The 13,327-nt window shown below is 35.4% G+C and overlaps 1 pseudogene; it reads left to right on the top strand.

Annotated features, from left to right (window-relative positions):
- Positions 1-3,117: 3,117 nt before the first annotated feature.
- LOC138400092 (CCR4-NOT transcription complex subunit 1 pseudogene) lies at positions 3,118-13,029 on the top strand (annotated as a pseudogene).
- The last annotated feature ends 298 nt before the right edge of the window (positions 13,030-13,327 follow it).

Here is a 13,327-nt window from a genome sequence, read left to right as displayed (position 1 = left end):
AGTGCACTAAGAACTGACATTTCAGACTGAAACCTGACGGATGGACTAGGACAAAGGAGGTGAAAAGTTGTAAGAAGCTTAGAATATAGTTGAGGATGGATAACACAAGTGCTTATATATATTGTGATGTGAGTCAAAATAACAGCAACATGAGTCCTAGCGGAATTATTAATAGTTTGCCCCAAGCTTTATAATAGAACAATTCTCAGCAGGTTGTGGTAAATGCGAAGACAAATTCCTCTTCAGAAGGAATCTGCTGCACCTTCCTTATTTATGTTAGTTTAGAAAATGACTTCATCAGCTTTTTCGATTGACCACAAGGGAAGTATCCTTCTTACTTGTCCAAGGACCAAATTAACTCTATATTTATGAAGGTTTAATGCCCAGCTGATGTTTTTGCAATCATGACCTCCATTCTAACTTGGTCCATTATCTAATACTCTATGTTTAGTTTCTTCATCTATAATTTGGAGATAAGACGACACAGGGTTGTTGCCAGGATTAAATGAATTAATATATGTAAAGTGCTTAGTACAGTGTCTCACATAGTTAATGTTCTATAATTATATATTATTATTAACATTATTAATCACAGTCAAGGCAGATCAGCAGGTATGAGAGAGGAAAACTTCTTCACAGTTGTTTTTCTTCTTGGCAATTTGTAAAACAATAGATATGGAAATTTATACTTATCTTCCCTTTCATTCCTTACTTCTAAACTTTGCATAACATCTCTAAGTCATCATTCTTCTATACAATTTTACCCACCTATTTAGTGCTCAGTGAAGAAGGAGCCCATTTCATTTATAAAGTGAATCAAATTATTTACTTCATATGTGTTACACAGGAAAAAAATGTTTACACTTTGTTTTTTTCAGTAAAACCCAAGATGAATAGAGTTTATAATACTGAAAGCACAAGCAGGAAACATTCAGGATGACTGTTTATATTCAAATAACAAAAAAAGATTATAAATAAATTTTGATGAATAATGACACTGAAAGATATACTATATTTATGAAAGTGAGGCTTCATTTTATGTTTTATTCTTAAATAAATTACAGTAAGTTATATGTTTGTTGTAATTTAATGTAATCTTTCTACTTCATCTATGATTCATATAGCACTTTACATTAAATCAGAAAATAGACAGGCTTTTCTTTGATGTGTTGTTATTCAATGTAAAAAAATCTAGCAAAAATAATCCAACTAAAATATAGCTTTAAATTTGATTCACTATAAACTCATATTATTTCTAGAAATCTCTATGATCAAGAAAAAGGATGCTATTTTAGTTATTAAAGTTAAGTTCCTGTGGGTCTAGGATCCATTTTTGTATATCAAAAAAATAATCAATTGTTTAAATATGAACAACCTAGTATCTCCCAGAGTGTCAGTAAATATATTTATTATTGAGATCATAAGAAAACTGTTTTTATAAATCCAGCATCATTGGATAAGCTATATAAACTTACTAGTCTCTGAGGAAAGGTTGCAAAAAAAAAAAAAAAAAGACTAAAATGGCATTCCAAAATCTTATGTGCTTTTTGCCTTGCTGCACCATTTAAAGTGGTTGCAATTACATGCTCAAAGCACATTCTAAGATCACTACAATTCTTTCAGCTACAATTAAGTTCTCACTTTGGGTTCTGACATCTTTCATGCCTTTCATATTTCTTCTCAAAAACAATTTTAAAGGGAGAATCAGTGAAAACTATAAATTACCTTATTCCTGATTCTGAAAGAATCAGCAGGAAATGATCATTTCAATCCAACAAAAATGATATAAGATTTGTGTGTGTGTGTGTGTGTGTGTGTGTGTATTAGCATGCCATTGTCCCTCCATTTAGTGCATGGAATATGGATCACTTCATTAGAAATATTCTATAAAGGGATTTTAAGCAATGACTATAATAAAATAAAGCTTTGGAAATGCACCTAAATAGACATATCACCCCATTACAACTGAAGTTTCCTATTATTTGAGCTGCAAATTAATATATTTACTGTCACATTTAAGACGAAAATGTATGCCTAAATATAGAGATAAAGAAATATGTCCTGTTTTTAAGTGTTTTTATTTTCCTTTCTTTTTTATGTTGCTGTTTGTTTGAGGTTTTTCTTTTCATACATTTCTCAACAGCAGCAGTTGGGAAGCATTATTCTTTGTTTCTCAGCAGATTGATAACCCTCCCCATTGAGGCTTTTCTTAGTTTTAATCTTAGTTGTCTAAACCACAGCCTCATTCTGAGCTTATCACCATGAGAGTTTATTTTAAGCAGATCATTCAACACTCAGTATACTGATGTTGATGTAGAAGGCTGTTTAAATGTACCCTTAATCAAATATCATAATTTTTACACTGGTTCTCTCATTCTTAAAATTTCTGATATCTGGCCTAGAATTTCCATAGTGTCACCAACTAGACATACAACCTTTTTAAGTCACCTGAAAAAAAATCAGATTATTATCATAATTTTTGCAAACATAGTCAATATTTATTATCTACTTAAATTTTTAATTCTTATGATGAGAAAAAGTAAAGGGAGATAAACAAACCAGGGTTTTGAAATCTGAATATATCTCTTACTTTAGTAGCCAGACTAAAAAGAATATCATACATTTATACAACACTTGGGATCTATTCAAATCTTTATAGCTCAGTATGTCATTTCCATTATATTATCATGTTCACCAAATATGCTTTTTCCCGACTTGGATCATTAAATAATTTTTGATTGCGTGTGACTTGCTTAAGGTGTCTCCCCTGTGACTAAGTGATCCTCAAGGATTCCACAGCTTCAGCTGTTCCCTTGTCCGTTCTGACACTCTCCCGGAATGAGGATGCCAGGACGCCTTTCACATCCTCGGTCTCTTGGGAAGAGCTCAGCCAGCTTCCCTTGTGGGAGGATCTGCATTCTGAGAACTTTTTCATCTGCCCTCCTCCCTCCTCTGCCCTTTTTTGTGACTTTCACTTCTTGAGAACAAAGAGCGCACAAATCAATTTCACTCAGTTGCACCTAATTTATTTCCTCATCTTCATAGTCCTTGTTCTCATCTCGGTGTGGTCCTGGGCATGCCCCGCTGAGGACAAGGGTTCAAAGCCTGACTATGCGCATGGACAGCCCCGTGACCTTTACCATAGCAGCTGGTACCAAGCTCCTGGTACCAAAGCTTCTGATACTTTTAGACTTAACTTTGGTACCTCTCCTTCCAATATAATAAAACATCTTTCTGCCAACTGCTTTTATTTAATATCCCCACTTGAAGATACACTTTTCCATCTTCACCATTGTCCCACATTTTGCTCAAGGGAATGTTGTAGAGACTGCTCCTGCATCCCACCTGCTTCATATCCAAGCTCAGAAACCACAGAAACTATAGGCAGAGAGAAGACAGCAAAATTATCCAAACATACATGTGTGCACTCAAGTAAATACATTTTTGTGTGTGTTTATGTATAAATAAGTGTACAGCTTGTTTTTCTGAGATATTCAGAAAGCTAAGAGGCAAACTGTCAGCCTTTTCCATTTCTGTCACAGGCAGGGACATCATCTCCTAGGAGAAAAAAACATTTTTCAATTTAACATTCTGAGTGTCCATTTCAATTCTAATACCTGAGGATTAAAAATGACCCTGGTCGACCTTGGCCGGGCGCGGTGGCTCACGCCTGTAATCCTAGCACTCTGGGAGGCCGAGGCGGGTGGATCGCTCGAGGTCAGGAGTTCGAGACCAGCCTGAGCAAGAGCGAGACCCCGTCTCTACCAAAAATAGAAAGAAATTATATGGACAACTAAAATATATATATACAAAAAATTAGCCGGGCATGGTGGCGCATGCCTGTAGTCCCAGCTACTTGGGAGGCTGAGGCAGTAGGATCGCTTAAGCCCAGGAGTTTGAGGTTGCTGTGAGCTAGACTGACGCCACGGCACTCACTCTAGCCTGGGCAACAGAGTGAGACTCTGTCTCAAAAAAAAAAAAAAAAAAAAAAAGACCCTGGAAATGTGGAAATTCACACATTTTGTACCAATATTGTACAATGATTCCATTAGGCCAGGCGTGATTAAACATACCTGTTTCAAGACAAAATGTTTAAAGGAAATTACCATTAACTAGTGGAAATATTATATTGTTACTTAAGAAAATTTCTTAATGTTTCAATACTAATTTTAACTAAAATGACTTATGCTACTGTCACAAAAATCAATGTCTAAGACTAACGCTCTTTTACATAAGATTAGATATTTATTACACACAACTTAAAATAGTATTCTCACAGTAAAAACTAACTTAGAATCATTCTCTTCTTTAGCCTTCATGAGAAAAGTCAATAATAAAAATAGAATTTTTCTTAACTCCTCTGTCATCTTTTCCACATCTTCATCTTTGGCATTTATTTATTTTTCTCTTGTGGAGTCCCTTTATTGCTGACAACTTTCAGAGATTTATTCCTATTTTTCATGAAGGCAGATTCCCTCATAAAAGAGAACATTTCCCCAGCCGTGCTGCTTTTACTATCCTCCTCTGTCAACAATAGTTGGCCACAAGTATAGAGGCGGGATCCTAACAACCTGTCAGGGATTCTGACGTTTGGCTTTATACATTACCTTCCTAGTGAAGGTGAAATTCACTTTCCTGAAGCCCCTGTTTTTGTATACTATCTCAGTCTTCACATCGGCCAGATCTCACAGAGGGATCCCATGTCCTGGATCTTTGGTGTCTAACTTTCTCTTCTAGCCATTGTTACAGCCAAACATTTTACAAGGATCCCTCTGTCCCCAGTGGTGGGTTTGTGAGTTACTTTGCCTTCCACCTCCAGAGTAACTTTTTCTATGTCATCTTTTGAATTATCTATCTCCAAAGACCATTGGGGACACGAAAATCTTATCCACTCCATTTTTTAAGTGGCTCCATTAAAGAATCAATCATGTATTGTCCTAAAATTTTAGAAATTTATGATCTCTTCCAGAAATTCCTACCTAGGTGTTCATTCTGGACATTATTTTTCAGTCTAGCTGAATCTCCTATTTACCAGCAACCCAAGATACTCACTCACACTTCCTGCTGGATGCTGGGCAAATCTCTAATACCCTTATCTACACTCTGTTCTGCAGAGAGCACAGTTCTCCAAGGTGAGCACAATGGGAAAAGAGCAACATAAATAACAACTGTCTGAATTGCTCAGAACCCCGATACAGAGCACCAGGAGAGGAGGATCCATTTTTTCCTATTATCTGTCCTTGATTTCTGGGCTTTCAAGTTTCATTGCCTATTAAACTAGCCAAGGCAACATGGATATATACAACTACATGACTTATTTATTAGCACTGACCCAGAATGAAGAAGTAAGCTGTACCTGAGAAGGTGGTGGGGGTGATCTCTCACTTTCTTTAATAATCAGTCTCAAGTTTATTCCTTAATAGTCACGTTCATCCTACATGATCTTTAGCACAAAATGCTTCCAAATTTCTCTATGGCCTCTCCCCAAGGAAAAACTAACGAACCTAGTATGGCTCTTACTTTCTATTTACTGCATTTACCTATGTTTTTATCACCATGATGCTATTTGCATAAGGTGGTAGTACTGTTGCTAAGGAAACTAAAATGTTTAACTCTACATGTTATAATTTCTACTGCGTTCTTGGGTGTCTTCACTTTTTTTTTCTTTATTAAAGAATAAAATCCATTCTTTGTTTCTACATATCTTTTTTCTTTTTTTTTTTTTTTTTTTTTGCTGATTATGTCTTTGTCAATGTGTCTCTCTCACTCCAGTGTGAATATATTATATGTCTCTCTTACACGTACTAATTTATTTCCTTATATTACACTAGCTTACCTGATGTCTCTTGTCCCCTCCTATTTCATAGGTATTTCCTCCAACTATTATTTGTCACTCATAAAGAACCATAGCATAGTTATATTTAAGGAATGTATATAAGAAGAAGAGCAAGAAATATGGAATGGGAAGAGGTGACCAGAGTTTGGAAAGTAAACCAAGAAGGAAGTAGATCACAAAAGACAAAGGGCAGGATCAAGAAGGAGGAATGATTGATCTTGCAAAACAATGGAGATAATTAAGTAGTATACTTGAAGAGAAAATTACAGTAGAACAATTTGAATGTTTAAATCCAGTATGCTATAGTTTTCAAATATTTGTTTCAATTAAAAATCAAACCCATTCAAACCCTAACTACTTCTTAGGAATCATGTCAGATGCTTTACTTTTTCTTATAGTATTTGATTATTAAAACATCAGTTAATTAAAAATGAAGATGAAAGCCAGGCACTGCGGCTCATGCCTGTGGTCCTAGCACTCTGGGAGGCCAAGGCAGAAGGATCACTTGAGGTCAGGAGTTCCAGATCAGCCTAAGCAAGAGTGAGACCCTGCATATCTATAAGAAAAAAAAAAAAAAAAAGGCCGGGCATGGTGGCTGTGGTGAGCCGGTAGTCCCAGGACTCACGGGGCTGAGGCAGGAGGATGGTTTGAGCCCCAGAGTTTAAGGTTGCAGTGAGATACGAGGATGCCACTGCATGCTAGCCAGGAAGACAGAGCAAGACCTTGTCTCAAAAAAAAAAAAGATGGGAAGAAAATAGAGATGGTCAGGAATCAATATCACTAGGGAAACTAGGTGGGACTGAAAGAGTTTTGAGGAGATAGTTGAGTTTTGAGGAGATATTCAAGTTTTGCAGATTCATTCAGTTTTGAGCATTACTCTTATTAAGAGTCATATCCTTTTTAAGTGGTCACACAATGAGTACTCTGACTGTGGAGGCTATTCTCCACAAATGCCACTTTTCCTCTTGCTTTTTTCCCCAGTTATCCACTCCTGTTTTTCCCACCCTTGTGTAATCCTTTCTCACTTTGAAACAGGGCTGTCTAATCCAACTAAGACAATGCAGTGCAGATGATGGTGCAGCACTTCTGAAGCTGGGTCATAGAATGCTGGTCGTTTCTGCCTGTATCACTTGAATTCTCAATCGTGATACACAACCATCATGTTCTGAAAAACTCAGGCCACATGAAGAAATTATGCACAGTTTCTCTAGGCAACAACCCCAGCTGGGCAGTCATTTGAAAACCAGCACCAGCCAAATGGGTGAGCTTCCTTGGGCTTCCAGCACAGTCAAGGCTTCAAGGCTTCGTGTGACAGCAGTCCTGTCTAACAACTGATTATCACTGCTTGGCAGACCCCAAGCAAGAACCACTCAGCCACACCCTGCAGCCCACAGAATTCTGAGAGGTGATGACACATTGGTGCTTTAAGACACTAAGTTTTCAGTATTCTGTTATGCAGCAGTAGATAAACAAAATATAATGGTTTTTTTTTGTTGTTGTTTGTTTGTTTGTTTGTTTGTTTTTTGAGACAGTCTTTTTCCATCTCCCCTGTAGAGTGCAGTGACATCATCATGGCTCACAGCAACCCCAAACTCCTGGGCTCAAGCAGTCCTCCTGTCTCAGCCTCCCGAGTAGCTAGGATTATAGGCAGATGCCATCAGCCCGGCTAATTTTCCTATTTTTAGTAGATGTGGGATCTCACTCTTGCTCAGGCTGGTCTTGAACTCCTGAGCTCAAGCAATCCTTCCACCTCTTCAGGTGTGAGCCACTGTGCCTGGCCCAAAATATAGTCCTTAAGCAGAAGATGCTTTATCACCATGACTTCTCTCTAGACTCCAATTCTATACTTCATTCCAAACAAAGAATCAAACCTGAAAGACATAACTGGACTTCATGAGAGAGACAGTCCAGGATTAAACTAAGTACCAATTACTTCAGTGTAGATATAAGTTGTCATTTTATTGAAATTAACTTTAGTCAAACTGTGTTGGCTTATATGAGAATGACTCTGAATATTTAAGAAATCAACTGAACTATGTTGAAATTGTAGAAAGTTACTTTTAAGTGTCATATAATATTATTGCAAAGTTCCCATGGCTTGTTCTGGAATGATAAAACTTGTATCTTTTAATCCTGATGTTTGCTGTAAAATAGATTCTATCTGAGTAAATTTTCTTCAGGAATTTTACGGAAGCAGAGCTTTGAGTGGTTTTGTTTTGCTTTTTTGGAGTATATTTTAAAAATCTATTGTGTTTGATTTTTATTTTCTTTGTTCCTTTAGTTTGTATCACCATTAGTGACATATTTTCATAAACGAAAGTACAGTATAAAAATTAGGTAACAAAACTGTCCAGATTTTGACTTTCTTGCAGAAAACACTTAAATTTAAGCTCATGTGCATTAAATATTATGTATTTTTGTACATTTGATTCTGAAATTTTGTTATATATGTACTTGTTATGCATATTAAAAATTGTGAATATGTTTTCCTGACATTAAATATACTAGCTTTTATATCATAATTTTATTGGCTTGATATTCTATTTTATTAATATGAGAGTATATTTAAAAATTCCTATATAGAATAATTTTATAATCATGAAATAGGCTAGCAGTGACCACATTTCACATTTCAAAATAAATTTCAAACACTAATTTAAATAATTAACTAGAATACTTACACTTTAGGAATAATTATTATGTAACTAATCAGCCCCCATCTTTGTCTTTTAAAAAACCCAGAATATATACCTGTTAATTTAGAAATAAATGCATGTATTCTCTTTTGTCTGTTCTAAGAACACTCATTCTTATTGATGAATGCAAGAATTTCAAAGGCATATTCTGTCTCTCTTATTCAATCAAAACAGGGAAGAAATGTATTGTATTTATTCAATTGAAATAAATGGCAGAGAAGAGGAAGATAAGTGAATTGGTCTATTGCAAAGTCTTTTAGAATAAGAAATTAACATTGAATTGCATATGAATTTAACTTTTAGTGTGCAGGAGAAATACTGAATTGAAATTTATATCTTAAAGGTCTGTAGGAATAGAAATTGAGTCATTTACTAAATTATTAAATTGTACTCTAAGAGTCATTAGCTTAAAAGTTTATTATTGGATTAATCTATGCTATCACAGGATTCTTTTCATATTTAATATTCTTTTCAGATTCTTCCACACAATCTCTGAAGGTTATAAAGAGTTTAAGAATGATCTCATATAAGAGTACTTTTTGTTTTCTTACAAATTAGTTTAGCCACCAGACAGAACTATAGGTAAAGCAGGAAAATGATTCAATATCTCCTATATCCACTTAATAGTGATTCCTTTTTATAATTACTCAGTTAAATGAGGCAGTAGGAATTTTAGCTCTAAGTGCACCAATATTAGTAAGATAGGAGGTGTTTGCTTTTTGCTTAATTTATTTTGTTTTTATTTAAACTATCATCCATGGTTGCAGAGAAGGGTTTAGCTTGACAGTATAGCAAATACATCAGATTTTTAATCACTCTGTTGATATCTTTGGATACAAAGGTCATTGACTACTAGCTACACAGAATTCTCTTATTGGATCAGGAAGTGCTGTATAGATGTTCTTGGATAGTCATAGATACTCACTGTCAAAATACCTAAAGCTGAACTCATTATGTTTTCTAATCTTTTCCCTTCCCTTTCATTTCCCATCTTGGTGTAAAATACTTGTCACTCAAATAAAGACCTGTGGTCTTCTTAGATATGTTTTTATTATTTGACTAGCTTTTAAATTGGTTTTCCTGTTTCCAGTACGGTCATATTCTAAGCCATTCCAATACTATTGCATAATATTTATAAAATTTAAATCCATTCATCATATTCTCTTGTTTAAAAGTACTTAGTGATACCTTACTATTTAGAAGATGCAGTTCAAATCTTTACCTTATAAGGATCTTCATCGTATGATTTTTCTTAACGGTTCTTTCTACTCTCTTTATATTCAGCTGTATTAGTTAAAATTATGCTTATCTGCTAGGAAAAAAATGAAAAATAGATTTTTAGAGAAGATATGGTTTATTTCATACATACCATGCACACTCAAAGTTAAACTACTTGTGTCCCAGGCAGGCAGCAAGATTGAGGAAGGGGCAAAAGAAGTTACGCCCCTGCTTAAGGATTCTTCCAGATGGCATAAAGACTGATCTCTATTTGCACATCCTTGGCCATACCTTAATTTTGTGGCCTTACTTAAATTTAAAGAAGAAGTAGGTATTCTTGTGATTAAGAGAGAAAGAGAGCATTAATAGAGAAAGGATATTAATATTTGATAGGCAACTAGCACTTCTAATCAAGATACAAGGGGTGATTTGCTTTCGGAACATACTATGATGTCTCATGGACACTCACGGTGCTCTGTCTAGAACACCGTGTTCTGTCTTTGTGCATCTAAACTCAACTTACTCCTCATGATCAACTGGAGTCTTTCCAGAAACTTTCTGTGACACTCTTAGTCTTATTTACTAGTTCAGTGCCCTATTTATGTTTATATCATTATCACTTGTCACTCTAAACACTTTGTCAAACTATTTTGTTTTACTTATACAAGTACAATGAGGTTTTAAAATCTTTTTTGCTTATTTTACTAAATTTTATATTCTTCTACATTTTTGCTCAAAATCAAAGCCTCATATGGGAATGATATAAATAAAAGGATATATGAAATACCAGAGAAGCATGAAACGAGGGAATTTTTTACCTTGTGTGAATCTGAGAGAAGAACATAATTAGGATTTATCAGACCATAAGCAGATTGACTTGAGCAAATTCTTAAAAATGTTATTTTACATATATGACATTTTAAGTCTTCACAGTTTTTATAGGACAGCGTGTAAGGAAAAAATGGCTTTTAACCATAAGTCTCATTTGTTCCTGTGTGAAATAAGTGCTACACTCTTTTGTGCTTCATTTTGCTTTTTCGATTCAATAGTTAAGATGTAAAATTAAAATCTTCTAATGCAATTTTGCAAATTAAAATGTATAGAAAACATAACAACTTCTTGCCAAAGGGTAAATGCTTATAGCCATTGAACATTTTATATGATTGCTCTATTTAGTTTCTCAAGCCCAGCTGAAGAGAAATACTTGATTATATGTGATTGTATAGTATGTCCTCCTGGAGAAAACGCTATTATGTTGCCACTGATATTCATCCATAAAATGCAGGATCTGTTCTGACCCTACAAATGAGACTCGTTGAGCTAGATGTATACAGCAAATAGATATATAAAAAAATAATAAAAAGGAGAGTGCTTCTAAAAACGAGATGGGAGATGCATAGAAGTAACTACAGCAGGAGGAAATAGGTATGTGCCCCTGTCTCAAATCTGTTAAATCTAAACAGCAGAAAAATAAGGATGAAACAAACACTCATGTAAGAAAGAAAGTAAAGGATAAAGGGAGAGTAAAATTCTTTTACAAGATAAGAAAGGCATTACCATAAAAATACATCTAGAAGTTACTCAATTTTAAGAAGAATGTTAATAATTATATTTGTAACATTATTTCTTGTACTCTTCAAATATTTAAACATATGAAGAATGGATCACACCCAAACTATTGGTTAAATCAGCTGTCCTTACACATTATCCAGCACATGCAATTTTGTAACTGGAGGTGTGGGTCCTTCCTACATTTGAGGTCCCCCCTTTTAGTTGTTATCACTTTTCTTGTCCATTCTTACTGACTTCAATAATAACTTAGATGCCTAGTTTGTAATAAATTCTTTTCTGTACATTTTTATTTCTTTTCATTTTAACTTAGAGAATCTAGAGTTAGTAATTACCAATGTTAAATTACAATAGATGAAGGTGAACAAATAGTGTGTGGGAAGTTCTACTGGTGGCCAAAAGAAATAACATGAAAATATCTGATTTAATATAAGAAACATAATTCCAGATATAAGGAATAAGTACTATATACATCAAAACCTTCTTAGATTTCAGAAATTAAGGTTTGGTTAAAAAGTAAAAATGGTAGTAGGCCACTTTGAAGATTAAGATTGAATTTAGGCAGAAAAATATGTGTAATCCAAGATGAAAATAAAGTAGCTCAGAGAGAATGGACCCATAGCTATAGAGAGTAAGCCCTTTTTATATAACTTGATAAGCATTCTTTTAGATAAGCAAGACCAGGAAGACACATTAATAATAGTCATTCTAATAATAGTCACTTTAAGAGTGCTGCTGGTTCTTTTGCATGATTTCCCAGAGTTCCTTTGTGATTACCGTTATGGGTTCTGTGATGTGATCCACCTAATTGTATTCAGTTAAGAAATTTGATCCTGAGTGCCTTCCCAAGAAACATGAGGCTCCCAGACCCATTCATTCCTAATCTGAAGGTGGACAAATTGAGTGAAATTAACATCGCACCCTGTATACTCACCAATTTCACTGGAGTGATGCCACCTCAGTTCAAAAAGGATTTGGATTCCTATCTTAAAACTCGATCGCCAGTCACTTTTCTGTCTGATCTGCACAGCAACTTGCAGGTGTCCAGTGAGCCTGGCAATCGCTACAACCTCCAGCTCATCAATGCATTGGTGCTCTGTGTAGGAACTCCGGCCATTGCGCACATCCACAACAAGGGCAGCACACCTTCAATGAGCACCATCACCCACTCAGCACACATGTATATCTTCCAGAACCTGGCTGTGGACTTGGACACTGGGGGTCGATACCTCTTCTTGAATGCAATTGCAGACCAGCTGCAGTACCCAAATAGCCACACTCACTACTTCAGCTGCACCATGCTGCACCTTTTTGCAGAGGCCAACACTGAAGCTATCCAGGAACAGATCACAAGGGTTCTCTTGGAATGGTTGATTGTAAATAGGCCACATCCTTGGGGTCTTCTTATTACCTTTATTGAGCTGATTAAAAATCCAGCATTTAAGTTCTGAAACCACCAGTTTGTACACTGTGCCCCAGAAATTGAAAAGTTATTCTAGTCGGTTGCACAGTGCTGCATGGGACAGAAGCAGGCTCAGCAAGTAATGGAAGGGACAGGTGCCAGTTAGATGGAACCACATCTCCGTTGTAAACGTGTCAGTCTGGAGGTCCCACTGCATCAAGTTCATAAACTGACTGAAGAATCCTTTCACCTCTTCCTGACTTTCCCAGCCCTTTGGTTCTCGGGTACCTGCTCCAACTACTGTTGGGGTCAGCTTCCTGTGTGTGTGGGCATGTTCCAAAGTTTAAATGCATTTTTTTTTTTAACTATTGGCCAAAATTTAGAAGATGCTGTGAATATCATTTTGAACTTGTGTAAAAATATGAAAGAGAAAAAAAAAATTATAGTCATGCTAATTATTGCATGTTCCCCAAGACTCTGGGGTGGATTGTATTAGACTACCTGTGCTCACCTGCCACTACATATGCATGTGACTTTAAGCAAATTTTCTACTTTCAGTATTTTTACTAGAATGTTTTAACTAAAGTATCTCTCACTCTTTAAAGT

This window comes from Eulemur rufifrons, chromosome 19 (assembly GCF_041146395.1).
Source record: "Eulemur rufifrons isolate Redbay chromosome 19, OSU_ERuf_1, whole genome shotgun sequence".
NCBI classification, from domain to species: Eukaryota; Metazoa; Chordata; class Mammalia; order Primates; family Lemuridae; genus Eulemur; species Eulemur rufifrons.
The sequence above is the reverse complement of the archived record's forward strand: the minus strand, read 5'-3'. Positions and strand labels throughout refer to the sequence as shown.